We start from the raw sequence: 11,289 nt of genomic DNA on the forward strand, positions 1-11,289 counted from the left end.
GAGAGAGCCGGCTCTAGAAAGTCAAGAGCCGGCTCCCCTTCAGCAAGAGCCGGCTCCTAGGGAATTGGAGCCGGCTTCAATAGGGGAAGAGCAGGCTCTTCCATTCCAAGAGCCGGCTCCAATTTGTTTTACGTCCAGAAAGTGTTTTCTAGGGCTCTATTTGGTGTTTTGAGACTGTTTGAGCTTCTGAGTGATTCTAATGAACTGTAGGGACTTAACAGAGGATCTAAGTAGTTAATTCTAAGTGTTATTAAACTTATTTTTGCATAGTTTAAGTCTCTAAGACAAAGGATGTAGCAGTGTAAAAATATACAACGGTGTATGCTACTAACAAAAGAAAGGAACTAAATGGCTTGATTAAATTTTAGAAATTTAATGAGACTTCACGGAGGGATTAAATAGTTAATTTTTTGGGTGTTATTAAGACCCTAAATTGATTTAAGGTTAATTCTAAATTAACGGATCAAACTGTATAACACTTATGTACATTGTATACGGTTAGTGGATAGATGAAGTTTTAAATACTTAAGCTTATTTTTAAGCATTCCAATGGAATTTAATATATTTATAAAATGGTTTTAAATATATTATAGGGTCATTGATGTGTTAGATGTGATCTATGCAGGCTCTGGATGTTAGTTGTTGATTTATTAAATCATCTCCTGCAACTATATGGTTAATTGTTTGGATTTAAATTGCTGAAACATTTAAAAATCTTCTGTAATTAATTGGATATTGGTTTTGGATTTTAAATTGCTGTACTATCATTCATAGTCTGTAATTTACATGGTTTTGGTTTTAAGTTGTTGAAATACTAAATACTATTCTGCAACGATGTGGATGGTTGGTTTTGGACTACAAATTACGCGCTTATTATTTATGCCTTGTAATTTACCTGGATATGGGGGATTGTATGCACCAGTATGGGACGGTGGCATACTAGGTATGGTTTAGCTCAAAATGCTAATTCCTACCTTATGGATTTTAATTGGTGAACAGCTTTGCCTGTTCTATCAATTATATGGATTTTGTGGATTGTATGTATCGGTATGGAATGGTGACATACTAGGGACAGACTGATTCAAAATACTCAGTCCTACCTATTTTGGGAAGAAGGGTACGAATTATAAAAACATAATTCTCCTTATATTTAAGTCTGTGTAGTTGAATAAACTGAACGACTTACTGGATCTCTTATATAAATCTGTGCAGCTGAATAAGCTGAACGATTTATTGGAGTTCCTATGGATGGATTTGAATGGACTTTAAATATATGGTTATGGTACCACGAGATGAGCTTGAGTCTCAGACTCGTTGGTTAGGACGCGTATATGCAGTAGATGCGTAGCTAGCTATAGTAGGTTGAGGTGTACCCTATTAGGTCTAGGTACTCATGCCTACCTTTGGGTACGTTTTCGCATGTTACCTTCTATTCAGGTTGAGACCCCTATTGTAGTTCAGTGAATGTCCCATAGTGTGGATATATATATGTATGGACTAGATAGATATTGTGAGGTATCTACGGTGTATCTGCGTATCGGGTCACTGTATGGATTGCAGTTAGATTAGAACTTGCTCGTGGGCCTGACCCACTATTCTATTATTCTTTACAGGTGTTCGTTAGTTCCAGGCTGCAGAGCTTGATCGTGCTGAGCAGATATAGTTGTTCACTCCACCGATGACATAGGAGTATATTTTGTGTGTAGACTTGGGTTTTGTTTCCCGTCTTTTGAGTTCAGTGGGTTATTATAAGGGTCCACTAGATGGATTCCCGAGTTGTACTGGAGAACGATATGTGTTCGTGGTGAATCAGTTGTATCTGAAATATCTTATTTATCAATGGAGTTATTTTTCTGAGGTTTTCAAATATTGGATTACTCTTTTAGTTTTCATTTCAGCAAATTTTATTTATCTCTTTTGATATAATTATTCTGTGTTCGATTATTACTAATTGTTTTGATATCCTCGGGTAATCAGGTGTGGGCCTGGCCAACACGCATCCGGAAATCTGGGGGTGTCACACTTTCCCCAAAATATCTCAGATCTGTCCTTATCCAAAAAGGTGCCATCATGGGAGGATCGATCCAACCAAAGTTCGATAGATCTCAGCCAAGTTAGATCGATCTTAGCATAAGTTTGATCGATCGAACCCTCTTAAGTGCGAATTAAATCAATTTCCAGCTCATTAAAAGTTGTCTCATAGTGCAATCATTGGAGGAGCCCTTGTGTACGAGCCTAGACCATTGGGTGTGATATTTGAGCTACCTATATAAGGATTATGAGCCACTTATGAGGAGTTCTTGGAGAATCCCTAGATACAACATTTGATATTGTCTTATAGAGGAAGAAAAGAGAAGAGGAGGAGCTTAGAGACACATTATTGGAAGGTTTTCCATCTACTTCAAGAAGAAGAACACTTCTACCATGGAGATAGCCCTTGAGGGTTAGAGGACACCATCCATAAGTGGCTAAACATCCTCTTGGGGCTAGAGTTAACCCTAAGCATGCTTTATTTACCTTAATTTATGTATTTTTTAGGGGATTTGGGTTGTAATACATGTTTTGACATCTTTATATACATAGATCTTGTTTATTCAATGATTTGTGTGGTTTAATTCTTCCAATTGATCATTTTATTCTATCCATATGTCTATGTATGCTAGAATAGATGTTCATGTGTTTATCTCTATCTCTTGTATTGTTGATGCATGTCTATGTGTGTTGATGCTATAGATCTAGAGATTGTCAAGAGGTTCATACTCATTTCTTGATGGATTGTGCCTCTCCTTTGTTTAATTAGTTTAATTTTCATGTCATTAGTTTAGATGTAGTGTAGTTACCTTAGTTGTTAAATGGGAGGACATTCTATGCTTGCTGTTTGATGTTCCATACTTATGAATGCAAGTATTATATATCTCTAATTATGTGATGTGTTTGGATTGTAAGCTTAAAGGAAGGATTAAAGGCATAGTTTGATATATTGTGCTATTCATTGTGTTGTGTAGATAATATATACTTAATTGGTCATCCATGCTTGTTAAAACAACCACACACACTCACTATTGTTACAACATATGTTTTTCCCCTCATTAATTGTGAATTGAGTGTATAGAAAGGTGATGCTTAGTGGTGATCTCTAAGTCCTAAGACCTTTTTCTCTTGTTTTCTCTATCCTTTAATTACTTGTTTTATATTGAACTTGTTTAATCGTAATTGTAGTTTAATCAACCAAACAACCTACCTTTGATCACTCGACCTACTAACCCTAAACATTATTTCCATTACTAGTAGCCCTATAATCCCTTGGGACGATCCCTATTCACCCTTGCTACATTTGTAGTAGTAGTAGTGGTGGTTTTTATAAATTTAAACCTGACCCAAAAGGCTTTTCTTGAACCGTACATTCACTACATTAGTTTGGTGTATAGGAACGGCCACCGTCAAACACATTAAATTTCAGCAACACACTTATTTATGCCCTATATTGTCTTCTTGCTATTATGAAATGAGGTACACATGGAGGCACTTCAATTTGTCTTATGATATGTAATATAATGCAACATATCTTACAATCTATGAAGCACCAACCGACACGTGGGAATGGGCTATCGTACCGGTGTCAGACACGTGTCCGACACTAACACGAATGTCCGAAGCTTGGGCACGTGTCCAACACCTCAGAGGTTTCTTATTTTTAATTTTTTTTTTTAATGCCGAACATGGCAAAGGACACGCAGGCGACACGGGGTTCAGATTTTTTGTCAAAAAAAAAAAAAAAAAGAGAACGTGTATAGTTGTGTATATTCATAGAAAGACAGATTGAGGAACAAAGATAGAGGAGATGAAAAAGTCAGTTCCAAGAGAAGAGAGAACTTGCATTTTCAGACTTTTGGCTGATGAAAAGTTCTAAAATAGCCAGCTGCTTTACGATTAATTCCTGTTGGAAGCATATGTTCCCCCTCTGCCGTCTCATTCCCTAAATATATCCACTTAAAAAAGGTAATAAAAACCCTAGGGAAGAGAGAAGTGATAAGATTGCAATCTTATGTTTTAGAACCAGTTTGGTTATAAGAATAATAATTCTACTTTTAGATACAAATATGTACCTCCTCCTTTATTTATTTATTTTTATATTTTCAAGGTATTTGGGCCTAAACTTTTCAAGAGAATGATGGGCCTAAAAGTTATGTTTATTAAATATAAATTAGAAATTGAGTAAAAATAATATATATATATATATATATAGATACATATATATTATAATGTATATTAATATTTTATTACTGTATCATTATCGTGTCTATATCCGTGATCGTGTCCTGATATTTTGAAATTTGTTGTATCGCTGTATCCGTATCGTATCGTATACGGGTCCTGTGTTCGAGCTTCATAGCTTATAATAATCTTGATATCATCCTCACAACACAAGATAAGCAGGGTAATAAAAACAAAAAAGATACAAAAAAGCTCAAGAAACTGATATCAAATAGTTGTCCTATTGTAATCATGTCGAATGGATTTCACAGAGTTGGCCTTCGTTGTGATACCTCTGTGGAGACTTTTCCCATTGTTGGCCATGCAAAAGCTAGCTTAGTGATTGTACACACAAATTTCGTAGTCTGCAAATAAAGAACGAAAGATAGGGCAAATAGTAATTTATTTATTTATAAAAATTGAGTACAATCCTTTGAGATATTCTTTACAAAATAAAGAAAATAACCTCTGATTCGATTACCTATATTGGTTGGATTCAAGGGTTGCTAGAGCTTGATCTTGAATCGGTTTGTTGACAATCTTTTTTAAGTATTTGTAGTTGAGGAAGACCGCCGATGATTTCTAATCGAGGGCTGATGAAGCTTGATCTCGAATAGTATTGTTTGGTGATTCTTCAAACTTATTAAATCGCAAGAAAAGAACGGCACGATTTTGTTGTGTTCGTTGTTCTTGGTTAAATTTGAGGAAGAACAACACAATTTGATGTGTTTGTTGTTCTTTGTTGAATTTGAGGAAGAACGACACGACTTTGGATTATATGTGCTTGTTGTTCTTCGTCTTCAGAGAATTTGTGGAAGAAGGGCACGACTTTGGTTGTACTTGTTGTTCTTTGTTGTTAAATTTGGTGAAGAACGGCATGACTTTGGATGTTCTTCTTGTTCTTCACCTTTAGAGAGAATTTATTGAATTTGGTGAAGAATAACACGACTTTGGATGTGCTTGTTGTTTTTCACCTTTAGAGAGAATTTGTTGAATTTGATGAAGAACGGCATGGCTATGTATGTGCTTGTTATTGATCATCGTGGAATTTTAATTAAAAATGACTTGATTTGATGTGCTTATTGCTCTTCGTCTCCAGGTTTGGATGTTGGGGATGAGTATTGGTATAATTTATGTATTTCTCTCTGGAATTTTGGATTTTTAGAATTTTCAATTTGTGTCCCTCTGGATTTCTAGCCTTTTGGATTTCTGAGTCTCTCAATTTCTGGACCTTCTAAATTTCTGAGCCTCTAAATTTCTCTCAATTTCTGCCCCCTTCCTCCTTCTCCATGCCTTTATTTATAGGCTTCTTGGATTAATAGGATGATGACATGTGTCCTTTATTGATAAGGACATAATTATAATTAGGCTGTGCTAGTTATATTGTGATAATTATCCGTAAAATAATTATTCCAAATATATTTTATTAAGAATAATTATCTTTTTATTTAATCAGTTGGGCTGGGCTAATTAAATAATTTAAGTTGACCAAATTTTGGCCAATTAAATTATTTAATTAAACATGAGACTCATATTTGATTGGTCAATTTGCCAAAACAAAAGTCCATTAAATTTTAGTGTCTACAATGATAAAGACTAATTCCTCAACCATTTATTCCATTAGAGGTGAAAGACGTTGATCCAACACATCTTTAAAATTTTAAAAGTATAACCTGGACATGCAATGTCGGTGGTGGTGGTGGTGATGATGATGATGATGATGATGTTACTGATGAAGATGATTGAGAGGAGATGAACTCACCCGGATGCTTTCCCATAGTCACTTTCAGCATTAGCACTCCAAAGCTATAAACATCGTCTTTCTCATTCACTTTCATTGTGTAAGCAAGCTCTACAAATCAATAAAAATGGATAAGAAAAGTAAAAAGAAACCTGCCAATACATTTTTTTTTTCTTTCTTTCTAATAATCATTATTTAAACTGTATAACTATTGAATATAAAAAAGTGAGGATGAAGTTAAGATTAAGGATCAAGAGGTTATGTAGACTCAATTATCTGTTATGAAGGAGAAATTGAAGACAGGAAGGGTGGTTAAATAGAGGAGTGCATCTAGTATATTGTGTGATAAGGAAGGTTCTATAGAACAATTATTATAATAGTCATTCTTTATGGAACAAAATGTTAAGCAGTAATGAAACAACAGATGCATAAAGTGAATGTGGCAAAAATGCGTTAAGATGGATCTGCATTAAGATAAGAAAGTAGCACCAACTAGAGATGAAATCGGTTATGATGGTTTCGACATGTTCATAAAAGACCTTTTAAGTGCTTCATTAAGAAGAGTGCATGACATGGTCCATATTGAGGGTAATGCTAGCAGAATGGGAAGACGAAAGTTAACATGGGTAGAGTTAGGCAAGAAGGATATGATAACAGGTGGTTTGGTTTAAGCTTTGTCGTTGCATAGAGTGGAAAGAAAAAAAATTATTCATGTAGTTGAACCCAAATAATTGGCATAAAGGCTATGTTTGTTGTTGCTGTTGTTGTTATTGTTTAACTTTAGAACACAATATTCATTATTGTACATCTAACAAGTGATAAAAGTATACAAAATTAGGACATCAAGAAACTATATAGTACATGTTTAAGCCAAAACAAAATTTCCAGTTTAAAAATATGAAGATTATAAACATCTAATGTATGGCCTTGGTTCATTTAATCAGCTATTTAAAATGAATAGTTTTAACAGAAGATAAAAAAATAAAAAATACCTGGAGCAGCGTACCCAAAGGTCCCCCACAAATGAAGTCCAATTGGAAAAGTATGGATTTAGAAGCCTAGTAGTGTCAAAGTCAAATATGTGAGCTACATATTAAGAATCTAATAAAACATTCTTTCTTGATATGTCTCGGTGAACTATAAGAGATGAACAATAATGATGCATATAACACAAAGCATCTGCCATATCTTTAACCACATTCACTCTATTAATCCAACCACACTCTTATAAGGTTTATTCGCAGAATGTTTTGCAAACTTCCCCCTTCAAAGTACTCGCATACAAAAAACGAGTATCATGGGTAAACCAGTAAACGGATCAGATTCGGACTGGATCAGGCTTGATCCGACCCGAATCCGATAAGCATTTTAGTCGATCTGATCCGATCCAATAATATGACGGATATTTTGTAAGTTAATTTGAATACAATTTGTAAATAAATGGATATTCGATCCGATAATCCGACCCAATTCGATAAAAATGTAGGTTTTTTATATTAAAAAAATAAAAGAAAAAAAGTATAAATTAATGTCAAAAGAGAATAAAAAATACAAGGGTTAAGTGCATTAAACCCCATTCAACTATGAGGTAATTGCAAGAAACCCTCCCAAACTAAAAAAAACTCCCAAACTATAAGAGTGTTGCAAGTAGCCCCATAACATCAAAGAATCGTTAGCTACAAAATGAAGTTACCATTCTGCAAATTAACTAACCTACTATCCAATTCATCATATCTTAATCCAATAATTTTGCTGACATAGCAAAATATATATATATATATATATATATATATATTCCCCTCAACACAGCGTATATAGGTAATTAAAGAGGCGCGTGCCCCACCTTCGCTCCCTGTCTCGTACACAGGTACACAATGACTCTATTTTTACTCCCTACGGTCGTCACAACCAGCTGCGACAACCAGCTGCAGTTTACCTGTGTACGCGTCTAAACTACAACCATGGAATTTACCGGTGAGGACGAACGGCTGTCTTAAAGCTATTTTATTGGTGAGAAGCGGCGAGCTGCTTTTACTGGTTAGAAATGGTGAGTTTTATTTCCAACAGATGAGACTGAATTGATCGGCGATGAAACTACTAAATGGTGGGGAAGAGGACGGCGAGATTGTTCAGCCTAAATGGAACGTCCAGTGTGAGGCGGGTTGTGACTGTCGCCATGCTCAGGGGCGGGTCAAGCCTTAGACGAGTTAGGCGGTCGCCTAAGGCCCCAATCAATAAAAAGTCCCCAAAATATTATAGTTGCCTTATATATATAATATATTGTAATTATTTCCTTATTGAACACTAATTTTAAAAAATTTATCCCCTAAAATAACTCCTTTTTTTTCCTTTTTTTTCTTTTTTCTCTCTCCTTATCATCATTCATGCATTTTCATTAAATTTTAACCAAGAGAGAAATTATTTATCTCCTAAAATATCTCTTTTTTTTTTTTTTTTTTATCTGCTAAAATATCTCATTAATATTTTATTTCTTTGTCTATCTTATACACGTTTTTTTTTTTTTTTTTTTTTTTTTTTTTTTTTTTTTTTTTTTTTTTTTTTGTTTACACCAGCACTATATATATTTAATATTTTTTAGGTAAGTTGAACGATAATAAATATTTAGCTATTGTATGGGGAAGCCAAAAAACTCTCCATATTCTCCTTTTCTAGATTTTTATTTTATTTATTTATTTATTTATTTTCTTATTCCTATTCCTCGCGTTCATTCTGATTTCTCTCCTCTCTTAGCAAACTCAATAAGTTCCTTATAAGATACAAAACTCAATAAGTTTCTTATAAGATACAAATCATCTCCCTTCTCAGTCCTCTCTCATTCCATCTTTACAATTTTCTTTCTTCTCGACTCAATATTCATTAGTCTCGAATCTCAATTTGAATGCACTCTTCTTTTATTGAAGAATTTGCAGCAGCATTGAATTGGGGCTTTCTAAACCAGGTTATATTATTCTTTTTTCTTTAATTATTTTTTAGTTTTACTAACTTTTGTTATTATAAATTTGTATATATCTATATTTTTCATATATTTGTATATTTGTTTATGAGTTGTGAGTCTTGTGATTATTTTTACCCATATTTCTTAATATGTCTACTAGAAAGTAAGAATCCGGATTTGAAAAACTTAAAAAAAAAAAAGAAGAAGAAGAAGAAAAGAAAAAAAAAGAAGAAGAGAAGAATAGATAAACTAATTTAATCTCAAAAGGGAGCTACTGATAAATTTGTTGCAACTAATAATTAAAACCTAGAAAAACTTTAGGTGAAAGTTCAGCAAATGAACAATCAAATCATCTAAAAGAATTAAAAGATTGTACAATAGTGAAAGAAAAAAATACTAGCGACTTGATTCACAATAATAATCAAGAACAACAAAAAGAATTGGAAGAAAGTGAAACAAGTAAATGAAAATCATATCCTAAGACTATTTCCCACAAATATATATGATCCTGGGAAAAATATTGATACAAAAGTAAGAGATTTATTAGCAAAAAATGGTCCAATTAGATTTAACCACACTTGAATATAAGAATTAGTAAGTTTTCATCGCAAAAAGTAAGAAGGATAATTTTTAATTAATTATTATTTAATAATTAATGAATTACATATTATAATATGAAAAGGCCACTTTTTTATTTTTCGCCTAAGGCCCTGAGTTACATTGAGCCGCCCCTGGCCATGCTTTAATAGTTCAATGGAGGACGACAGGTTAGCTAACACCTAGTCTCCGGTCACCTCCAACAATCTGCCGCCCTTCTTTTTAGCGAAGGGTGGGCCATGGATCGTTAACACTAATGTCCTTATTGAAGGTGGAGAAGATGGCGGTGGCGGCCTTGAGGTGGTGCATAAACATGTGGCTGTTTTGTTGCTTAATCAATCCAAAACATTTATCTCTCCAGCGCACGCTCTTTGGTGACCAATCACGAGTATCGACAACCCAATCACAACACCCTAAATTCTAGACTTAAGACCTTATAAAAATCTACAAATTCGGTAGCAAAGTTCGAAAATCCAGTTGTCGTCATGGACAGATGGTGGTGCCATGGACGGATGGTGAAGGTAGTTGGGGAGAGAGGGCGGCAGATGCAGGGAACGTGTGTTTATATATATATATACACGGAAGAGAGGAACGCTTGTATATATATATATATATATATATATATATATATATATATTTCTATATAATATTTATTTAATGGTCATAAGGCTATTTTTGTCTTTTAAAATTTTTGTCAAGTTAGAGCATCTCTAACCCACCTCTTATTTGGGCTGCTAATTTAAAATAATGCAGGTGGGCTTAAAGCTAGGCTCTCCAATGCAATGCTATTTGGGCTGCTATTTTTTAACTTTGGTATTTTTATGCCAATTGTAGCAAAACAAACAGCAATTGCTAGTTGGGCTGGGCTACAGAAAAGAAGGGACGGCTCCAATTTCGCCTGTCTTTGCCTAGGGCAACACAGAGAGAGAGAGAGAGAGAGAGAGGAAAACGGTGGCAATAGAAACGGAAGAGACCGGCCACCAGCGACAAAAAGTTAATCTCTTCCTCATCGTTGTCTCTCCGATTCGTCGTCGGGTCACCGTCAATCCATTGCTCTTCCTCATCATTGTTAGACTCATAAACCCCCTTTATGGTTAGACTCATTAATCCACCGAAATTGGGGAAACGCAGACCACTCGCCGAACCCCCTCGTGTGCATTTGCAGCGATAGATCGAGAACAGATAGAGAGCGTTGCTCAACGAATTAGAGGTACCTCTTTCTCTCTCTCTCTCTCTCTCTCTATACATATACGTGTATATTCCCTAATGTTTTTAAACAACGCTCTTTACTTCTGCACATCTTCTACGTTCATTCAATTTCACTGAACCACCATATTGTTATCAGTATATATACTTTATATCAAAATGTTATCTGATATGGGTTGATATCTTTTGGATCTTCTTATCTTCAGTTCTGTATTTTTTTTTTTAGAGCTTCAAGATTGGCTAGAACAAAAGAGAGAATTTGAAATGATAAGTGATCAGGGGCTGAACCGAATCATAAAGTTTTTAAATTTGCTGTTTTCGAGTAACATATTTGGATTACTTATAACTCAGAATTCTGATTAGAAATTGTTTATTTTATTTTTTTGTAGTCATGTACTATGAATCTTGGTTTGGTTTTTGGTTTCTGAGATGGGTGTGCATTTTATAATGGGAAGGTCTGAAACCAGTTGCATGAATAATTATAATGGTCAATGTCTTCTCTGTATGATGAGGATAGAGAAGAAGAGCATAAGCA

This window comes from Cornus florida, unplaced genomic scaffold (assembly GCF_030987335.1).
Source record: "Cornus florida cultivar Cherokee Brave unplaced genomic scaffold, ASM3098733v1 CherokeeBrave_3.0.0_Hap2_Chr02, whole genome shotgun sequence".
NCBI lineage: Eukaryota > Viridiplantae > Streptophyta > Magnoliopsida > Cornales > Cornaceae > Cornus > Cornus florida.